Genomic DNA, 13,554 nt, shown 5'->3' on the forward strand with positions numbered 1-13,554 from the left:
GCGAGGAAGGCGCCGTAGAAGTCACCCTACCTCCTCTCCCACGACCACGTGCCCCACCTCCTCTCTTCCTACCTCGTCCCCTGCTGGGCATCGCGGTCGACGAAGAAGGGCCCGGCGGTGTGGCCATACTGTCCAGCAACGCTCGGCAGAGAGGTGCGTCTGGAATGGAAGACCTCAGACCACGCTCCCGACCAGCGCCCACCATCTTTCAACACCTGCCATGAAAAATAGTAAACGAAATTAGTACAACATAAAAAAAGACCGACATGAATAATAATATGTGTATCACTTAAGTGTATCATCATCAAGTACAACATAAAAAATGTAATACCTGACACTACTAATAATCTCGATCAGTATCATCAATAAATGCATAATCATCATCATCACTATAATCAATGACGGGCTCATAGGGTTCATTGGCATCAACATGTGCAAGGCCACCTTGACGTAATCGGTCTTTGAAGTAAGGCAGATCCCATAAGCATGTTTTGTGAGTCCACGCGTGCTTAGTATTATACCCCTTGAAGTACCCTGGACGTTGTGGATCTGGCTCGAGAGCGTTTAACTGATCCAGGGTCTGTTGGCCTGTCAATGCATGTCGAAGCAAGAAATCTTGCGACCAGCCTGAAGCCAACGAAACTCAAGAGCTCCCTTGCATGTGGGGCACGGGAACCTTCCATGCACACACCAGCCAACGAATAGCGCATACGCCGGCAAGTCATGCGTCGAGTACATGTACCAGACACGCATTATGAAGTTCCGTTTGCTAAAGGCGTCGTATGTCTTGAACCCATTATCCCAGGCTTCTTGCAATTCGTCCTTAAGCGGCTGCATGTACACATTCATATTTTTGCCCGAATAGTTGGGTCCTGGAATTATCAACGTCAGGAAAATGTTCTTTCTTTGCATAATCTGTCCAGGGGGAGATTGAGTGGAAAGACAAATACGGGCCAACAACTGTATTGGGCTGCCGTCATACCAAACACACTGAACCCATCCGTGCTGATGCCGACTCGAGGATGCCTCGGATCTGCCGCTTTGTCAGCATGTAATTCATCAAACTTTTTCCACGCAACACCATCCGATGTGTGTACCATCATCAGATTCCCATCTGCATCTAGTTCGGTTCTTTTGCCTGTTTTGTGCCATGTCATCTGTCGTCTCTTCGACCATGAAAAGACGTTGAAGTCTTGGTACGATTGGCATATACCGAAGAACACTAACGGGGATTTTGGTATGTGTCTTCTCACCCATACCATTGTCTACCACAATATACCTGGAAGACATGCAAATGGGACAATAGTTCAAGTCCACATAGTCAAGCCTAAATAAGGCACATCCTTTCTCACAGGCATGTATCTTCTCATAGGGCATCTTCAGTGCACGGAGGATTTTGTCCGACTGGTACAGGTTTGCAGGCATTACATGGCCTTTGGGTAGAAAGCGTCCAAATACTGTCATAATTGCGTCATAGCATTCTCTGCCCAAGTTGAACTAAGCCTTCAGAGCCATTACTTGTGAGATGGCATCCAACTGACAAAGCTTAGTGTGCTCGTGGAGCGGATGTTTCGAAGACTCCAACATTTCATTGAAGGCCTTTGCAGATTCCTCCATCTCCTCGTCCGAATCCCGAGCATCATCATAGCCTTGCACCATGTTTTCCATCCCGGTACCATGCTCGTCGGTGCGATGACGATCCACCTCAGCTCGGTCACGTTGGGCAGACTCACCATGAAATGTCCACACCGTATAATCGGGCGTAAAACCACTCTTCTGCAGGTGTTTGCCCATTTCAGCCTCTGTCTTCTTTTCCCAATTGCCGCACCGGAAACAGGGGCACCAGGTTTTCTTTTGGCCATTTGCAAATGCGGCTTGCACAAACCCCTTAGTTTTTGTGAACCATTCAGCGCTCCATTTGTTCTGACCAGTGTGACCGGTATACATCCAAGCACGGTCACTCATCTTGACTTTCAGAGCTACTGGACACACAACAATTATATATGTAATTCACCATGTATATATTCATCAGTTGATCTACTTTGTCAATTTTATTACGTCCATGCAACCTACACTCCAATAGGTAATGATAGGTCCTAATCCCACCCGTGTATGTGTAGATTGGGTTTATTTTCCCATGCTATGCTCCGGATCCGATGCAAAATTTCGGCAGCACCTCCCCGCTGTTCTCCTGATACACGTCTCTGCAATAAACAGAGAGGATGTGTACCCGGAGAACAACAGGGGAGGCACTGATGAAATATATGCCTCGGATCCGGAGCAAAGCATATGGGAAAACGAACCCAATCTACACATACTCGGGCTGTCCATGGATAGCGTTGGACAATTCGAAAGAATCAAGGTTATAAATATGCAAATGCATGCATATTTATAACTATGACGCTTTCGAACGGGAGACACATATTGGTTACGCATACTGATGATTCAAGACACATATATAGCTAGCTATCAAGTTTCATCGGAATAGATCAAATAATTAATGGGGGAGGAGGACTTGTCATTTGTGCTCACCCACGAACGAAGGGGCAGAGCTCGTCAAACGCACGGCGAGGTCGTCGAACACCAAACCTCGCAGCGATGAAACAACTGCACATTTAAAACTACACGATCAACACAATTATATATGATGTTTTTCATAACAAAATCGAAAAATATATGACCTAACTAATAATTCACAAATATATGACCCCGTCGGCCTCTGGAAGGCCAAAGAACACCTTTTCGGGAGGTGTCGGTGGTCGGGGTGTCCTGTCGGTGTCGGGGTGCCGTGTCGGGGTCGGGGTGCTGTTTCGGGGTCGGGGGGTCGGGGTGCAGGGGGTCAAGGGGTCGGTTGTCGGGGTGTGGTGTCGGGGTCGGGGTGTGGTGTCGGGGTTGGAGGGTCAGGCTCGGGGGGTCGGTGTGTCGGGGTCGGGGTGTCGGGTCAGGCTCGGGGTCAGGGTGTCGGGGTCGTGGTCGGGGTCGGGGTTGGGGTGTCGGGGTCGGGGTCTCGGGGTCGGGGTGTCGTGTCGGGGTCGGGCGGTGTCGGGGTCGGGGTCGGGGTGTCGGGTCAGGCTTGGGGGTCGGGGTCTTCTTCTTCTTCCTCCTTTCCTCTCTCGGGGTCTCTCTCTCCTCTTTTCTGCCGGGTCGGGGTCTGGGTACCGTGTCGGGTCGGGTTTTTTTTCCTTTTCTTCTTCTTCCTCTTTTTCCTTTTCTTCCTTTTTTTCCTTCTTCTTCTTCTTCTTCTTCTTCTTTCCTTTCCTTTTCCTCTTCTTCTTCTCCTCCTCTCCTCTTTTTTCTTCTTCTTCTTCCTCCTTTCCTTTTTCCTCTTCTTCTTCTCCTCCTCTCCTCTTTTTTCTTCTTCTTCTTCTCTTCTTCTTTTTTCTTCTCCTCCTCCTCCTTCTTCTTCTTCTCCTGATCTCCTCTTTTTCTCCTTTTCTTCTTTCCTAAAACTAAACTAAACCTAAAACTAAAACTAAAAAAAGAAAAAAAGAAAAAAACTAAATCTAAAACTAAAACTAAACTAAAACTAAACCTATAAACCTAAAACTAAAACTAAATCTAAACTGAACATAAACCTAAAACTAAAAAAACAGAAAAAAGGAAAAAAAAGGAAGAAGATCACCTGCAGGGTGGAGGAGGGGGGCGGTGCGGCCTGGGCGGCGGAGGAGCGGGGAGGGGCGGCCTGGGGCGGCGGAGGAGGGGCGGGCGCCTGGGGCGGCGGCGCCGGGCCCGGCCGGGGCGGCGGGGCGCGGAGGTGCCGGGGCGCCGGGGCGTGGCGGCGCCCAGACGGCAGGGCGGTGGGGGGCGGCGGCGGGGGCGCTGGGGCGCCGGCGGGGCGTGGTGCGACGGGACGGTGGAGGTGGGAGAGAAAGAGAGAGAGATGGGGGTGTGGGGCGCGGCCCCGTTAACGTTACGTGGGGCGTCCCTCTTTGCCGTCCGCCACCCTTTGCCGTCCGCCTTCTTGCTCTTTGCCGTCCGCTAGCGGACGGCAAAGAGGGGGCCCGTTAGGTTTTTTTTGCAGCTCGTCAGTGGGGCCCCTCCCTCTTTGCCGTCCGCTAGCCGACGGCAAAGAATCTTTGTCGTCTGCTTTTTGGAAACTGATGGCAAAGAGCTTCTTTGCCGTCCGCTAGCGGACGGCAAAGAACTGGCAGATGGCAAACTAGCTGATTCCAGTAGTGGCGGGGGCTGGGTCTTCGGGCAAGGGAGCCGGACAGATAATCGATCCGGACTTCGCCCGCCAAGCCTGTTAAAGGTAAGGGAGCTTAGATCCCGCCTAGAGTCAAACTATGAAAAAACTTAACATCCTGTAAAACGTGAAAATAGCTTACCTTGCTAGCGTGATGCTGCGAGCTGTATCCGCAGTCCTCGGAAGCGGATGTGGGAGCCTCGGCGCCTTTGGTTAGCACCTTCCAGACATCTTCATACGTCGTGTCGAAGAGCCTGTTAAGGGTTTGGTGCTGCGCCAGGTTGAACTCCCACAGATTAAAGCCCCGTTGTTGACACGGGAGGATCCGGCGGACGAGCATAACCTGGACTACATTGACGAGCTTGATCGGCTTGCTCACCAGGGACTGGATGCTTGTCTGCAGTCCGGTCACCTCTTTTTCGTCGCCCCATGACAGGCCCGTCTCTTTCCAGGACATAAGCCGCGTGGGGGGTCCGGATCGGAACTCGGGGGTTGCGATCCATTTCGGATCGTGCGGCTCGGTGATGTAAAACCACCACGATTGCCACCCCTTCAGGGTCTCCACGAAGGAGCCCTCGAGCCATAGGACGTTGGCCATCTTGCCCGCCATGGCGCCTCCGCATTCCGCCTGGCTGCCGCGCACCACCTTGGGCTTGACGTTGAAGGTCTTGAGCCAGAGGCCGAAATGGGGGCGGATGCGGAGGAAGGCCTCGCACACGACGATAAACGCCGAGATGTTGAGGACGAAGTTCGGGGCCAGATCGTGGAAATCCAGGCCATAGTAAAACATGAGCCCTCGGACAAATAGGTGGAGTGGAAAACCCAGTCCGCGGAGGAAGTGGGGAAGGAATACTACCCTCTCATGGGGCCTTGGGGTGGGGAGAAGCTGCCCCTCCTCGGGAAGCTGGTGCGCGATGTCTTTGGACAAGTATCCGACCTTCCTTAGCTTTTTGACATGCCCTCCGTGACGGAGGAGACCATCCACTTGCCTCCCGCTCCGGACATTGCTGGAGAAGGTTGAGGTGGGAAGTGCGGGCTTGGGCACTGGAGCTCAAGTGCGCAGGAGATGGATAGGCAAAAGAGGAAGAAGGCGTGGGTAAAAGGGTGGATCCTTATCCCCTTATATGGGTGGATGCGGTTGTGCGTCCCCACCAGCCTAGTAAAACTCGCTTGCCTCCCAAGCGCCATGATAAATGGCGTGGTTGGGTTACCCACGTCCGTATTGATGAGAATCCCGTAAAGGGGGTACACGATCTCTGCTTTGACAAGACGTGCCAAGGAAACCGCCTCGCAAAACATGCTGAGGTGGAAAAGTAAAAACGATTCGAGTAAAGGACTTGGCCGTAGTGTGATGACGCACTGCGGAATACGTCGGCAGATTTGATTTGTGTCAATATTATTCTCTCTATGGCAATATGTGGAAACTTATTTTGCAGAGCCGGACACTACTCTTGGTGTTTACAATCTTCTACGAAGGACTTGGAGGAGGAACCCGCCTTGCAATGCCGAAGACAATTTGCGCGCCGGACTCGTCGTCATTGAAGCCTGGTTCAGGGGCTACTGAGGGAGTCCTGGATTAGGGGGTGTTCAGGTAGCCGGACTATACCTTCAGCCGGACTCCTGGACTATGAAGATATAAGATTGAAGACTTCGTCCCGTGTCCAGATGGGACTTTCCTTGGCGTGGAAGGCAAGCTTGGCGATGCGGATATTCAAGATCTCCTACCATTGTAACCGACTTTATGTAACCCTAACCCTATCCGGTGTCTATATAAACCGGAGGGTTGTAGTCCGTAGGCAATCAACTCCATACACAACAATCATACCATAGGCTAGCTTCTAGGGTTTAGCCTCCTTGATCTCGTGGTAGATCTACTCTTGTACTACCCATATCATCAATATTAATCAAGCAGGAGTAGGGTATTACCTCCATCGAGAGGGCCCGAACCTGGGTAAAAAACATCTTGTCCCTTGTCTCCTGTTACCATCCGGCCTTGACGCACAGTTCGAGACCCCCTACCCGAGATCTGTCGGTTTTGACACCGACAGCGACCTGCTGAGGGCGAAGATCGTCAGAACGGCGAAGCAGGAGGAGGAGACCGCTGCCGTGTTGCAGAGGACGGGCGTCATCATCAAGAAACTTATGGACGAGAATGCCATGCTCCGCATCGAGCGCAACAGGCTGGTGGAGGAATGCATGGATGCTGCCAAGCAGCGTATTAAGGACATGAAACTCATGAAAGAGATCATCGCCCGCCGCGAGAACTAGTCTCCGCGTCCTGTAGTGCATAAAGATAGTAGAGATCAGCGAGCCAGATCATTGTATGCGTCTTCCTTCTTCTTTTGCCCTTGTGTATTTAGGGCATAGCCGCATGTGGCTTTTTTAATTATCTTCCTAATTATGTAATACTATTATTATCCACTCTCGTCGTCCTTATATATATTCATCAGCCTTGCTATAAGTTGTAGTAGATGCTATATAGGTCCGTCGGATCTTACATCAAGATCCGTGCAAAATTTTCTTTTCAGATTTTCTTTTTTCTCTCTTAAATCTCAGCCGACTGAGACATTGCCACGCCATTAAACAGAAGCTTGGGCGCCATTAATGTAGACCTTGGGAGAGAGGTGGACGGCAGATGGAGGTCAAAGGGCTCTCCTCCCGATAAGCACGCGCAGGGGTCTGATCACACGCCTCCCGTACTCAAATAGCTATCCTACACGGCGCCTCCTAGCTAATAAAAAAAGGGGACGCGTGGCGGCACGTAAATGGTAAATAGAACGCCCACAGTTTCAATAATACTTGTGTTTCCGATTGTAACATGATAGCACTTGTTCCAAAATGACTTTGTTGATTGTTAATGTGTGCGCCTTCCAAATCGGACAACAAAAAATTCCATCGATCCGTGAGATGCCTGCTCAAAAATGCAATTAGATATCTAAAAAATGACATCGTTAAGTTAGATGTTTGCTCAGAAAAGCCATTAGACATTGTTATTTTCACGGCAAACCCGTTGACCATGTTACATGACAAAAATAAGCCGATTCTCACAATGATTAGTTAATGGTGTCCAGCACAACACACCCCTCAAATAAAACTAAGCACCCTGGAATTCTTTGACAAAACTAAACACCCTGAATTTCTTTGACAACTAAACTGCTGGCTATATGATGTTGGCCATATATATTGTACATATATAATGTCAAGAAACGAGTGGTTGTACTATACCAACTAAAAGATGAAATGTACGAAATATAACGAGAAGAAACATAACATAGTTCTGCTGGGGGCTCAGCAAAACACACCCCTCAAATAAAACTAAGCACACCAGAAATTAAACTAAGCAACTAATCCGGTAGACACTGCATTAGAACCACCAGGAGCAATGACACTGCACCTTACTCGGATTCCTCTTCCACGTCCTCGACTTCGTCCTTGTCCCTCTTCCTCTTGGGCGATACTTCTTTGCTTGATCCGCACACTTGGCTCTTGCTCTTCATCCAACCCTTGTAGATATTGAAACAAAGGTAGCCATCCATTGTAGCGTAGTGGATGTGGTCTATATCTAGTACAGTCCACTGCCTTGCACGATGAAACGTGTGCGGAGCTTTCTTCAGTTCACCGTACATACGATGAACCATGGCTCCTGCCAGGGTCAGCATTGAAGGATGATCAAGGGAGGGCACCAGCCCTTCCTTCTAGAGGTCGAAGGGGTCGGCTACAACGAGGCCTATCCGACCCAGGATTTCCTTGTCATTCCTAAAGTCTACAGTAACGAATTTAACTCGGCCGCCCTTGAGGAAGTTCTTAAATTCCTCGCACTTAACGTCGGCATGGCATATGTGGTAGACCAAGCATAAGTCATGCATGCAAACCTGGATCACGGCGGGCTTCTTCTTCTCTGCCTCCTTTAGTTGCTTCTCACTTCCCAGGACTGTGGTGTACTCAACATTTAACCCAGCGACCCACTCATCATTTGAGTTTTCAAACATGCGTTTGAAGCGAGCAAGGCATTCTTTCACCGTTGCGGAAGAACGGGTGTAGATGACGTCGAACTCATCGTCGGTGATGGTTCTAACCTTGTACTCACCGCTGATCATGGAGATTTGGGACACCATAGATTTGGGAGGAGGGCTAGGATTAGAGGAACTGCCATAATGTGAAAGGACGGGACAACTAGGAGCGGTTTATCGATTGTAAAAATGTCGAGTGGGGGCGCGTGCGAATGGCAGGGTAGTGGCTTGCCTGGTGGATAAATGGATTCATGCACAGTACTATGGGGGCCCAATTAGATGTCATGTCTACTCGATGCCCAATTAAATGGCTTTCGATGTCATGTCAAGCGTCGGGAAAATTACAGGTGATACGAAGCTTTCCATTCTCCCATGATACGGGCTTCCGAGAGCCCTTGGATCTGAGATCGAACAGTTGCATGGCGTGATTCTAGACGTATGGGTGAATATCCTATCCTGGAGGGTTATTCTACGAATTTTCAGCAACTTAGCATGCGACTATTAGATCTCAGATCCAAGGGCTGCCAGCAGCCCATATCATGGTCGCGCCTACCATGACCGTCGCCTCGCTCGCGCGGTCGCGCCCTTGGAGATTTAACACGGTGTGTTAGGCTATCTGATGTTCGCATGTCATACATAGTCATCACTTAGTCACTCATACAACAAGGTTAGCTATAAGGTTGCCTATGAGAGTATTTTTTTGTTTACTTCTCTCTATCTCTTTCTTCGTAGTATTTATTACATTTGCCAAGGAGTGACCTCTTCCAATGAAATGGTGCCTAGATGAGGTGGTATGGGCATTAAATGGCTTAGCAACTCAAGTCCCCAATGCATAGGTGCTTAGTTTTTTGTTGCTAAGTGTGCTTCATCTAGGTACATGCGCTTATCACTGTTTCTTCCTGGGGTCACCAAACTAGTCTCTCTCTTCTTAATTAACTTTCCACATCAGACTTTATGCCTATGTGGCAGGCTTAGCACCTGTAGGATCAAGTACAATAGTGGGCTATAAGCCCACTTTACATAGCATTTTTGCATATGCGGGGGAAAGAGGCAAGGAAAAAGTGGAGGAGTGGGCTCTCAAGCAAGAGCCGTCCTCTACATGGTGGAGCATTGGGAGAGGCACCTGTATGGAGGTGGTCAGGAATCGGGAGACTCAAGCCGGTCGTAGCGCCGCAGTTAAAATGATAATGGCAAGTCAAATCACCGGGCCCCACCTGTCCAGCAGTAACTCACTGTCAAATCACACAGCCCTATGTTTGCAGCAGCCTACTCCCTCATCTTCTCGCGTCTCTGTTGAACCGAGTAGGCGGAACTGCCCCACCTACCGTGCGGGAAAAGCCCCACCCTCGACTTTTAAATACTCCCTTCGTTCCTAAATATTTGTCTTTCTAGACATTTCAAATGGACTACCACACACGGATGTATGTAGACATATTTTAGAGTGTAGATTCACTCATTTTGCTCCGTATGTAGTCACTTGTTACAATATCTAGAAAGACAAATATTTAGGAACAGAGGGAGTAGTACAGTATACTAATTTTGTATCCATGGATTGCGCCATGGAGCAAAGCCTCAAGAAAACAGCGGTACACATGTACGGAGTATACAGCACGCCCGTCGCGTTCGCGCTGCACCCCAGACGGTCGGTCGGTCTGGCATGCGCTCTCCAAATGGAACGTGCGTCATATTGCGTTTGCACAGACATGTGGGACCGCAATTGAGAACCGGCCATAGGCACACTCCCCGGCCCCGCAAGTCGGGTGAGTTAATAGAAGTACATATGTTGGTACCTGGACGATCCCTGCAAGACACGGAAGATCGGTTCATCCATGCATGTGACCAGACTCCAGCAGACACGCCTGGATTGTCTATCGTCTACATATCGTGCAGGTTGTGTTGTATAGGGCTGTAGTTCTGGTGATAAATCTAAAAAAAGGTTTCTTGTCATCTCGCAAAATTAGGTGTCATGTGCTTCGGATCACTGCGAGGGTTAAACAGCGACAACTGAGTTGGGCTAGTCATTGGGGGCACATGCATGAAGACTACTCGGCTGCCATCTAGGTCAAGCCGGCTATGTTAATTAGGACATCTATTGACGGACCCCTTTTCTATGAGTTTATCTTTAATTTGAGCTTTGATCCTCGTCTAGTTTGTCCGTTGGGATTCATCTTGTCTCCTTTGGGCAGTGAGGTTATGATTTCTTGTCATGTGGCATTTTTTCGTGTTATATGTTATAATCCGGTGCTTCAGATCAAAATGACGACAACTGCGCCTCCGGGGCACGTGCATGAAGACTTCTCGACATTCATTGTCGAGGTCAAGCCGGCTCCGGCCGGTAGACAAAAGAAAACTAGTACTCCACTATATAGGCAGGAGCCTCCGCGCTTGCTTGCTAGTGTTGCTCTCTTCACACTGTCTCATCCTATCCAGATCTAAACACGACAGCGGTGGACACACTCTCTCTCTACTCACCGCTGGTCACAGACCCAGCCGGATCCTCTCCGCCGGGGAAGGTGAGAAGGTGCAATGTTCACGCGGTCGTCCTCGGCGACGGCTCTTACCCACTGCCGATGCGTCCCGATCAGCGTGCCTTGTTGTTCTCTCCCAAGCATCACTGGCAAGGGAGGGCCTCCCACCCCTTCTTCCTCGTTGCCGTAGTGTGGGCAGATCCGGCCTCCCGCCGTCCACCTAGCGACATCCCTGCGACCCTCAGGTATAAGTTCCTTCGAAACTGGCCTTGCTCTACTTCCCGAGTGATACGTCCATTTTGCATCATGCTTTTATATCGATATTTATTGCATTATGGGTTGTTACTACACATTATGTCACAATACTTATGCCTATTCTCTTTTATTTTACAAGGTTTACATAAAGAGGGCGAATGCCGGCAGCTGGGATTCTAGGCTGGAAAAGGAGCAAATATTAGAGACCTATTCTGCACAGCTCCAAAAGTACTGAAACTTCACGAAAGTTATTTCCAGAATATATAGAAAATATTGAGCGCAAGAAGAACCAGAGGGGGGTCACTCACCAGCCACGAGGGTGGGGGGTGCGCCCTACCCCCCTGGGCGCGCCCCCTGCCTCATGGGCCCCCTGGTGGCCCTCCGATGCCCATCTTCTGCTATATGGAGTCTTTCGTCGAGGAAAACATCATAAGCAAGCTTTCGGGACAAGACTCCGCCACCACGAGGCGGAACCAATCTAGGGCTCTGGCGGAGCTGTTCTGCCGGGGACACTTCCCTCCGGGAGGGGGAAATCATCACCATCGTCATCACCAACGCTCCTCTCATCGGGAGGGGGGCAATCACCATCAACATCTTCACCAGCACCATCTCCTCTCAGACCCTAGTTCATCTCTTGTATCCAATTCTTGTCTCTAAGTCTGGGATTGGTACTTGTAGGTTGCTAGTAGTGTTGATTACTCCTTGTAGTTGATGCTAGCCGGTTTATTTGGTGGAAGATCATATGTTCAGATCCTATATGCATATTAATACCCCTCTAATTATGAACATGAATATGCTTTGTGAGTAGTTACGTTTGTTCCTGAGGACATGGGAGAAGTCTTGCTATTAGTAGTCATGTGAATTTGGTATTCGTTCGGTATTTTGATGAGATGTATGTTGTCTCTCCTCTAGTGGTGTTATGTGAACGTCGACTACATGACACTTCACCATTATTTGGGCCTAGAGGAAGGCATTGGGAAGTAATAAGTAGATGATGGGTTGCTAGAGTGACAGAAGCTTAAACCCTAGTTTATGTGTGGCTTCGTAAGGGGCTGATTTGGATCCATGTGTTTCATGCTATGGTTAGGTTTACCTTAATACTTCTTTTGTAGTTGCGGATGCTTGCAATAGGAGTTAATAATAAGTGGGATGCTTGTCCAAGTAAGGACAGCAACCAAGCACCGGTCCACCCACATATAACATTATCAAAGTACCGAATGTGAATCATATGAACGTGATGAAAACTAGCTTGACGATAATTCCCATGTGTCCTCGGGAGCGCTTTCTTGTATATAAGAGTTTGTCCAGGCTTGTCCTTTGCTACAAAAAGGATTGGGCCACCTTGCTGCACTTTATTTACTTTTGTTACTTGTTGGTCGTTACAAATTATCTTATCACAAAACTATCTGCTACCTATAATTTCAGTGCTTGCAGAGAATACCTTGCTGAAAATTGCTTATCATTCCCTTCTGCTCCTCGTTGGGTTCGACACTCTTACTTATCGAAAGGACTACGATAGATCCCCTATACTTGTGGGTCATCGAGACTCTTTTCTGGCGCCGTTGCCAGGGAGTGAAGCGCCTTTGGTATGTGGAATTTGGTAAGGAAAAATTTATATAGTGTGCTGAAATTTACTGTCACTTGTTACTATGGAAAGTAATCCTCTGAGGGGCATGTTCGGGGTATCTTCACCTTGACGACTAGAGCAAAGAGTTGCTCCTCAACCTACTCAACCTACTGAACCTACTGAAAATTAAAATGTCTACTTTGAAATTCCTTCGGGTATGATAGAAAAACTGCTAGCTAATCCTTTTGCAGGAGATGGAACATTACATCCTGGTGAGCACCTAATATATGTGGATGAAGTTTGTGGATTATTTAAGCTTGCCGGTATGCCCGATGATGTTATCTAGAAGAAGGTCTTCCCTTTATCTTTGAAGGGAGATGCATTGACATGGTATAGGCTATGTGATGATATGGGATCATGGAACTACAAACGATTGAAATTGGAATTTCATCAGAAGTTTTATCCTATGCATCTTGTTCATCGTGATCGCAATTATATATATAATTTTTGGCCTCGCGAAGGAGAAAGCATCGCTCAAGCTTGGGGGAGGCTTAAATCAATGTTATATTCATGCCCCAATCATGAGCTCTCAAGAGAAATGATTATCCAAAAAATGTATGCTCGGCTTTTCTGATAACAATCGCACCATGCTCGATACTTCTTGTGCTGGCTCTTTTATGATGAAGACTATTGAATTCAAATGGGATTTATTGGAAAGAATTAGACGCAACTCTGAAGATTGGGATCTCGACGAAGGTAAGGAGTCAGGTATGACACCTAAGTTTGATTGTGTTAGATCTTTTATGGATACCGATGTTTTCCGTGAATTTAGCACTAAATATGGACTTGACTATGAGATAGTAGCTTCTTTCTGTGAATCTTTTGCTGCTCATGTTGATCTCCCTAAGGAGAAGTGGTTTAAATATCATCCTATCATAGAAGTAAAAGTAGATGCACCTATTAAAGTTGAAGAAAAGACTATCACTTATAATGATCCTATTGTTCCTACTGCTTATGTTGAGAAACCACCTTTTCCTGTTAGGATAAAAGATCATGCTAAAGCTTCAA

Source organism: Triticum urartu, chromosome 3, assembly GCF_003073215.2.
Source record: "Triticum urartu cultivar G1812 chromosome 3, Tu2.1, whole genome shotgun sequence".
Classification (NCBI taxonomy): domain Eukaryota; kingdom Viridiplantae; phylum Streptophyta; class Magnoliopsida; order Poales; family Poaceae; genus Triticum; species Triticum urartu.